The following is a 6,378-nucleotide window of genomic DNA, read 5'->3' as shown; positions in this document are numbered from 1 at the left end:
TATAAATGACATTCTTCACCTTCACTTGGGGTTACAGCGCCACCTGTTGCCTTGGCATGTATTTGACAGTTCGCATGCGAGACTAAGAATGGGAAATGGTAATTTATTTTTTTTTAAACTACGTGTTTATGTATGGACACGATTCACTGTCCGCTGTTGCTTAGGAACATTATTCTCTGCTTACCTGCCGTGTTATTCTCGTTAAAGATAATAATGCCCCAGTCCCTTCTGGGGCTGGGTGAACCCTGTGTTTGATTAAAGAGACCTTTAGATAATGGAGGGCAAAGTGGGGGGGGTCTGCTCAGCAATATTATCTATTCTCCGGAGCACCTTTCATATTTGCACTTTGTTTGCACAGGGCTAACGTTAACCAACGAGCCTCCTTTTTTTTGCCCCTCCATCATCGAGTCTTTGCTCCGTTTTGATTGAAGTAAGGTATGAAAAGAGGAGCCTGCATTTTGTGAATGTCATAATGAAGCATTGTCAAAAAACACACCCAAGAAATTCATGTTAAATATTTTTTTTAAATATGCTTTTATTCTTTGAAGAATCTTATTAGAAACAGCCCACTGATTGTTTACGCTCCCTGGCTTTTTATTTTGCATATGCAAATATTTCTCTCCCCTTGAGGGAGTTTTTTTTTTTTTTCATGATGAATTAGTCACCAAGCAACCATAGATAACAGTTTATCCTAATTTAAAAAAAAAAAACCCTCTAACCCATTACATAATGATCATCAACTTTCAAGAGGATTTACATTTCTGAAATGTTGGTGTTTGAGTGGATAGAAAATAAGGTGTACTTAATGTAAATGTATTTTGGATAAGGCAGGAAAATTTGGAATCAGTCTCGCCTTCTGGGAAGAGTGCACCTGTGGGAAGTTTTATCCAATTGTTAGATTGATTGTTTTAAAAGTTCTTTATAAATAAAGTTTAGTTGAAAAATTGTATGTGCATTTGTTTCAGTTGTCACTCCATAAAAAAGTAGTTAATTTGGAAAAATGTCTTGGTATGATCGATATAATGGGAAAAAGGTTGGGGAAAAAGATATGTCACAATTCATTTTATTCATCAACGGAAACAATTAATAGCATACAGACACAAAAATATTAAGTGCGAAACACTACTTACCTTACTTTAGTTTAGTTGTACTACATGAGGACACAGAAATTAAAAAGCAATAGACACATTTCTTAGGTAAGAAAAGGCTGCAGTGCGCATTCACATAGTCTTTATGGCTTCACAAAAAAAAATGTGTCGACGTCAGCGTCTGGGATAGCGACAACTGCTTCCAACACAAAGGACTTAGCCAGTGCATCTCGGGTTGTAAACTTGACATTACACACAACTCACCCCTACATAATGGCACTACGGCTAAATCATTTTAAAATCGATGATTCTATTGATTATTCCATCGCTTAATCGGATACAATTTTATTTGGATTGAAACATTTGTTTCCCATTCACTCTATATCAACCAATTATCTTTGTTTATTGGCATTATTTAGTTTTTCTAAATAGCTAAGCAATATCAGACAAGAGGGAGTGATAGTTATTGTTTTCTAAAGTAAACAGATGTCTCCAAATGTCTTATTTTGATTAAACACAGAAGATAAACCAATCTGCTTTAAGAGAATTATTTTTGAGAACCTGAAATGAGAAGATTTCGACAATATTTAGTTTAAAAAAACAGTTTTAAACAATAACTCAATTATTAGAATACAAGGCGATTCATTTGATAATTTGTTGTTGATTAATCGATTCATTTGAACATCTCTGAAGCATATTTGTAATCAGCCCACACCTCTTTCTGTTGAAAGCAATACTTACTGTCATGATGACATCACCATGTCTGTAATTATTACTGGAATGACCTAAAAGCAGGAAACCGCATCTACTGGGTGAATAGATGTCAGACATGACAATGCGCCACTTCAATTGGTTCTTTCTGAAATGGATGCCTATGATTTTGAAAATATGGATAATTTGCAGGGTGAAAATATTTCACCTTTCACATAGGCCACTGAGCTAGGAAAAAGACAGCTCAGATAGCAAGTATGAAAGAGTCTTTTGTTTACGTGTGCATGAGTCACTTACCTGCTATAGTAGTTCCTTTCAGAGCCATGCTGACCTCCATGAGTCAGATGACCATTGGGAAAGTCTTTGAAGGCCCCGCCTGTGAAAAAAGAAAAGTGCATTTTGCATTTCAGCACATTTTTCACAGAGCATGGGACAGAAAAAAATGAGATCATGAGCTGATGAGAGATCTGCTGGGGAGCTTCACAAAAGAGTCACGGAACTGTCTGCTCAATTTGCCTTCATCTGAAACCGCATTTATGAAATGAAAAGTGACAAAAGGTCATAGCAAGCAACTCAGCCGCAATAGCATCGTCTTCTGGGCTAAATGTTCTGTTTTGATTCGATGCAGAATAATCTGGGAATGTCATCTGTTGTCCGGGAAACAGAAATACTCATTTTGTTTCTCAGCAGATTCTGTTTAATCCTGTCTGATTTTCATAGCCTGAAAAAAGGTGAAGCGAAGCAGACATGATTATCTAGGACTGGACTATGGATTAAGATCAGATTGTCTGGGCAATACAATGAATACAATGAAGATGATTTTTTCATATGTGGGGCTCTGTGTTAATTGTATCCATTGAAAACAAGAAATGAAAAATAGATAGTTGATTTTTGGTACCATTCATCCATTTTCTGTATCCCTTTGTCCCCATGGGGATCACGGGCGTGCTGGAGCCTATCTCAGCCGTCATTGGGCAGTAAGTGCGGGACACTTTGAACCGGTTGCCACCCAATCGCAGAGCACACGGAGACGAACAACCATCCGCACTCGCACTCACACCTACGGGCATTTTGGAGTGCTCAATCTGCCTACCATGCATGTTTTTGGGATGTGGGGGGGGGGGGGAAACCTGAGTGCCCAGAGAAAACCCACTTGGGCACGGGGAGAACATGCAAACTCGACACAGGGAGGGCAGGAGATGGACTCGAACCCGCAACCTCTGAATTGTGAAGCGGATATTTCCACTGTGCTGCCGATTCTTGGTACCAGTGAGTGTAATTCTAATACAAATAATGAATTCTGTTTTGAGAATAAATATAGAATCAATTTCCAAACATGTATCCCAATGCCTACATATGCGTACGTATGTGTCCATGAAATCTTATAGGGCAGTCCACTAAAGATGTCAAAATTAATCAATTTAATCGACCAATAACCAATTATCAAATTAATCGACAACTATCTTAATAATGGAATAATCATTTAGAGCCATTTTATTTAGTGTTAAAGTCCTCTGTCAGCCTCAACAGTAATCAACTTTGTATTTTCATGAAAACTTTTGTTTCACTCAAAACAACACCAGATTTTACTTTAACAATAACCACATCAGTAACTGAATCAGTTTCAAAATGTTGAGTACAATATTAATCCCTCTTGTGTGTTATTTGTTATTGAGTTAATAAACAATAGTAAAAGATTTTGTAATACACCTACATACAAAAATCAATTATTTGATTGATTGAATAATCGATAGATTCTAAAAATATTGGATTGTGCCAGGCCCTACTCTACAGAGCTGCTGTTCCATTAATCTGCTCCCTACCTGACACGCATGTTCAATTTAGTTTGGCTTCCGTTTGAGAAGAAAACATGATTTGCCACAGGCGACTAATTGACGTGCTTCTCATGTGAGACACTTTCATTTAAAAATCTGCTCGCATGCCAGCACATCTGATGCCTTAATGACAATGAGAATTCAAGTCAGCACGTCGGTTGACCTACATGCAAATATTATTGCGTAAAGAATCATTTTAGTGGTATTAATATTTACTGCAGTGGAAATTGTCACTATTTGGCATGTAATTAGTTTATGTAGACTTTAACTCATGCATATTTGAGTTACTTACGAAACCTGCATTTGTGCCAAGTCGTTATGTGCCTGATGTGAAAAGCAACTGTATCATTATCGTCATCATCATCATGATGATTATTGCTGATTTTCCTTCCCACTGTCAGTTACTCTCCACCACTTTGCCATTTTATGTTTCCCCTCATACAGCAATTAATGAGTCAACCAAGCAGATATTTTTACAGAAAATGGGATTTGCTACAATGACATTGACAAATGCAAACCAGTATTTGTAAACAACTGCGTGCAATTCTTCACCTCACTTGAAGTCGTGTTGGTTGCAGATGTTTTAACTGCGGTTCCATGAAATTCTAAAGGGAGATTACAGAACAAATGAGGTATTTTATCAACAACATGCACACAGTCCTCAAAAGTTAGCCTAACGAGGTAGATTTCCTGCAACGTTTCTTGTTCCTGCCTCCCTGGCGAGCGAGCACGTGCGTCATGGCCCTCAGTAAAAACAAACACCCCTGATCCCCCTGAGATGAGACTCAAATCCCACAAAAGCCCACAATATGCTGTTGCAAATGCAGGTTGGACTCTGGCACGTCTCAGCTTGCCAAGTTGAAAAGCCTGTGATAAATAAAGTCATCACATTTTTTTAGTTACTCCAAATAGCCATAAGAAATGTATTTATTTGGCTTTTACTTCATTTAACCATGCACAGGTTCAATAAGAATTGTGTGTAGTCTGTTTTGTATTTGACTTTTGAAAATATCACAGATATCACTTAAGCAAAACTAAAAGAGGAATATTTGGTGGAAATTGAGTTACCTTTTAACTGCTTTGAAAGTTGTCTGGAATTTTTGTGTTAGTTACTAAAAAGAGCCACCATTTTTAACTTTTTAAACAAAACTTTCCCACAGTGTCGAGTGTTATTCTTGCCCCCCCCCCCACGTCTTTTTAAGAGGCCTCCGTTGTGGGTTTTTTTGTCAGCCTTTAACTTCCGCATCGTGGCTCTCACACCATTGGCCGGTGGGGGTGGAAAGCTGGACCAATGGGAGGCCAGTTGCCAGGCAGCCTGCGCCACGTCTGGACGCGCTCACACACACGTCCACAAACACACGCGCACAGCTGTTCCATTGAAAAGCAGCGGGATGTCGCAACAAAACCCTGTCGCTGCGATTACAAAATACATGCACATACTTGGTTATTTGATATTTTAAAAAGAAATGCCGATTGTACAACTTTTTTAAACCAAACTTTGAGGGGTTTTTTTCAACTGTTTATTGCGATCACTTCCGGGTTTAAACAGTGTCAAGATGTGGAAAATTGGAGGAAAATAAACAATGACCCTGCATTTATCGAACAACAGTCATTCATTGTATAGTCTTTTATGATTTCCCATGTTTTTGATAAGAATTCTTGCAAATTAAGTGGGGGATTTTCCTTCATGTTATTTAGCCCTTGATGGGGAATTCAATGACCCAAATCAGCAGGCCCAGCTTTGTTTGCCCATCTGCTCCTGAGACAATATAAGCCTTATAAGTATACTATGCATTTCTGTACACGCCTTTCACACGTGTTGCTTGATACAAGCACAAAATAGCTTACAGAGAAAAATGTCATGAATGAGAAATGAATGCAGGATTCGAATTGTTCAACATGCATCATAGAGCATTAATAGCTCCAACTTTAACATCTTTCATATTCTGGCCTGTAGCCTATGCGCAATTTCCACAAATTGTACCCGTTTGGCCAATTTCTGTTGTTTGGATAAGCTTCTTCCATAGCCGGATGTCATGGATTGGGGCACAATGACCCACTATGTTGTTCACAAACATGAAAGAAACAAGCACCTGTGCTAGCTTGCAAGACCACAAAGGAAGAACTCTAAACAAAACCTTTCTCATAAAAAAAAAAGGAAAAAATTAAATCCAGTTGTCTTGCTCTCCCGGTGCTCCCACATGCCTGTTGTACATGAAAACACACGTTTAATTTGATTGGAAGGTAGTCTGGGCAGGGTTAAGACAACATGGCGAGTCCTCCGAGTGTGAGCGGAATAATATTTGGATTTGCAGGCATGGCGAAGACAGCATTCGCTAGTTCCTTGGACGAAAACACAATTTTCTCCTCTGGCAAAGGAAATAAAAGGATACTTCCAAGATGTAATTGTGATTCTTTTTAGTATTTTAGCATTTAGGTGGCCTCAAATAATAGTGTGCCCGAACTCGAGATGACATGTCATGACATGGTGTAAACTGAAAAATTATCTTTTGTTCATTTGGAATGTGGAGGAGCAGGAAAGAAAGAAAAAAAAGAAAAGAAAAAAAAATCCCATTGCTTGAGCTCACACCCATGTGGAGGCAACGCTTTTAGACAACAAAATCAATCACAGTCTGCGACCCTTGACCTTCGCCCTTGTTAACCTCACCAATGAGCAGACAAGCAGATGGGGTGAGGGAGGGGCTAAATTCGGCCTGGCTCGGAGGTTTCGATGTCAATCAAAC

The 6,378-nt window shown here is 38.6% G+C and overlaps 1 long non-coding RNA gene across 2 annotated transcripts; it reads right to left on the bottom strand.

Moving 5' to 3' along the window:
- Positions 1–497: 497 nt before the first annotated feature.
- LOC147040032 (uncharacterized) lies at positions 498–4,820 on the bottom strand. Of its 2 annotated transcripts, none has more exons than XR_015063148.1 (3): positions 4,703–4,820; positions 4,187–4,239; positions 498–2,175 (listed from the first exon to the last, which is right to left on the bottom strand). It is a non-coding gene; the product is annotated as an uncharacterized LOC147040032 (long non-coding RNA). The 2 variants fall into 2 exon arrangements; XR_015063147.1 differs by having other exon boundaries at positions 4,187–4,501; positions 4,703–4,807.
- Positions 4,821–6,378: the final 1,558 nt, after the last annotated feature.

The sequence above is a fragment of the Syngnathus leptorhynchus genome, chromosome 21 (assembly GCF_054491065.1).
Source record: "Syngnathus leptorhynchus isolate UIUO chromosome 21, UIUO_Slep, whole genome shotgun sequence".
NCBI classification, from domain to species: domain Eukaryota; kingdom Metazoa; phylum Chordata; class Actinopteri; order Syngnathiformes; family Syngnathidae; genus Syngnathus; species Syngnathus leptorhynchus.
The sequence above is the reverse complement of the archived record's forward strand: the minus strand, read 5'-3'. Positions and strand labels throughout refer to the sequence as shown.